Source organism: Glycine soja, chromosome 10 (assembly GCF_004193775.1).
Source record: "Glycine soja cultivar W05 chromosome 10, ASM419377v2, whole genome shotgun sequence".
NCBI lineage: Eukaryota > Viridiplantae > Streptophyta > Magnoliopsida > Fabales > Fabaceae > Glycine > Glycine soja.
The window spans coordinates 30,365,128-30,367,806 of NC_041011.1; the positions used below are offsets into that span (position 1 = coordinate 30,365,128).

A 2,679-nucleotide genomic window follows, 5' to 3' on the forward strand; every position below is an offset into this window, starting at 1 on the left:
AAATTATCTGTATTTTTTTCAAACTATTTTTTAATGAATAAAAGGAGTTGAATTCTTTCCATTTCTACTACAAAGGTTAACATTTGCTCTCTTTCTTTTTCCTTAATATGTTTTCCTACTGTCCAATAAAATATTTCCCACGTACACACGCATAATTTGGAAAAAATACAATTGTCAGGCCATTTATGTTCTCATTGTTTTTTTTTATATCCCAAAAGAGATATGAAAAGAGACCAAAGAATTATGAGCATTTTGGAAGTGTTTTTTTTTAACTCATAAAATTATCATGTCATTTATCTTCTCATTTATTGATTTTCTTGTTTTTTCAAATTAAGAGTGATTAATATTTTTTTATTAAATATAAATTTAAGTGATTGTTACGCTTAAGAAAAATATTTTGTATTAAGGTTCATATTTGTAAACTAATCAAAGTTACTCGTGCATATACACGGATTGTTCCGCTTACCTTTTTTATCTTTTCTAATATCTCTTTAATAGGCTGATGTGTTGCAATTACACACAAATTTTGCAGTATAAGGGCAAGCATCAAATATTGAATAATAGTAACATTAATTTCAAAGAATAAAGTAACAGGAAAAAGAACACCAGCAACCCGTCCAAGGTTTTTGAACATAAATTTTATCAAAAGAACTCAAGGTTATTACAAATGCAGCGTCTCTATCCTCTTCTTCAAGACATTTAAATCTGTATCTATGTTGGTGAATGTCCCTGTTGATTATTGATCATGGTTATTACAAATAATCAGTTGAATAATGCAAAAGAAAACCTATTTAAAAAAAACACTATTGTATAGTATAATACATGAAAGAGAATAAGAGATTAAATAATGAAATTCAACTTTAATCATCTGTTACCCTCATGGAAGTACCAATTTTTTGTGTATGCAAGTACTTATTTTGGATATTTCATCAGTCACCTAATTTACTTCCTATTTTGAATCTGAACAGCGATGTCGTTTTGATGAACAAAGCCATTCACAAATTCTTCGGCAGTAGCGGAAAATACTCGCAGAGAAAATGAAGGTTAAAAAAAAATTAGATACCAAGCTGTCGTGAAAGGAAAAAAAAGGAAAAAAGAAGGAAATACTTGAGGTCAATGTGCTGCGGTAAAAACTCGTCCTCAGCAACTTGCGGGCATGGAGCCGGAATCGCCTGCATGAAGGAAGAAACAAAAAGAATAAAGGAAAAGAGAAGAAGATTCAGAAGAGAAAGATGGAGAAAGAGAAAATTGAGGGAGAAAACACAGAGGGAGAAAACACAATAATGGAGAAAACTCAGGAGAGAAGTGATGTTTCCCTACCCATCATATTCATGCATAGACAACAAAATAACAGATATTCTCCTCCCATATGCAATATGGGAAGATTTTCTTATTTAAACAACAAATCAACAACACCACAAAAAAAACACAAAAAAAAATTAGATACCAAGCTGCAATGAAAGAAAGAAGAAACTACCTTTGGGGGGATTGCGGGTTATGACAGCGATGCCGTTTTGATGAACAAAGCCATTCACAAATTCTTTGGCCATAGCGGAAAATACTCGCAGAGAAAAGGAAGCTTCAAAAAAATAGACATCAAGAAAAAGAAAGGAAAAAAGAAGGAAATACCTGAGGTCAATGTGCTGCGGTAAAAACTCATCCTCAGCAACTTGCGGGCATGGAGCCGGAATCGCCTGCATGAAGGAAGAAACAAAAAGAATAAAAGGAAAAGAGAAGAAAATTCAGAAGAGAAAGATGGAGAAAGAGAAAATTGAGGGAGAAAACACAGAGGGAGAAAATGCAATAATGGAGAAAACTCAGGAGAGAAGTGATGTTTCCCTACCCATCATATTCATGCATAGACAACAAAATAACAGATATTCTCCTCCCATATGCAATATGGGAAGATTTTCTTATTTAAACAACAAATCAACAACACCACAAAAAAAACACAAAAAAAAAACATTAGATACCAAGCTGGAGTGAAAGAAAGAAGAAACTACCTTTGGGGGGATTGCGGGTTATGATAGCGATGCCGTTTTGATGAACAAAGCCATTCACAAATTCTTTGGCCATAGCGGAAAATACTTGCAGAGAAAAGGAAGCTTAAAGAAAATAGATATCAAGAAAAAGAAAGGAAAAAAGAAGGAAATACTTGAGGTCAATGTGCTGCGGTAAAAACTCGTCCTCAGCAACTTATGGGCATGGAGCCGGAATCGCTTGCATGAAGGAAGAAACAAAAAGAATAAAAGGAAAAGAGAAGAAGATTCTGAAGAGAAAGATGGAGAAAGAGAAAATTGAGGGAGAAAACAAAGAGGGAGAAAACGCAATAATGGAGAAAACTCAGGAGAGAAGTGATGTTTCCCTACCCATCATATTCATGCATAGACAACAAAATAACAGATATTCTCCTCCCATATGCAATATGGGAAGATTTTCTTATTTAAACAACAAATCAACAACACCACAAAAAAAAGAACACAAAAAAAACATTAGATACCAAGGTGCAGTGAAAGAAAGAAGAAACTACCTTTGGGGGGGATTGCGGGTTATGACAGCGATGCCGTTTTGATGAACAAAGCCATTTACAAATTCTTTGGCCATAGTGGAAAATACTCGCAGAGAAAAGGAAGCTTAAAAAAAATAGATATCAAGAAAAAAAAAGGATAAAAGAAGGAA

General features: G+C 33.6%; 1 long non-coding RNA gene across 1 annotated transcript; it reads right to left on the reverse strand.

Annotated features, from left to right (window-relative positions):
* Positions 1-551: 551 nt before the first annotated feature.
* On the reverse strand, positions 552-2,463 carry LOC114369727. Its single transcript, XR_003657689.1, has 2 exons — positions 1,478-2,463; positions 552-1,172 (listed from the first exon to the last, which is right to left on the reverse strand). It is a non-coding gene; the product is annotated as an uncharacterized LOC114369727 (long non-coding RNA).
* Positions 2,464-2,679: the final 216 nt, after the last annotated feature.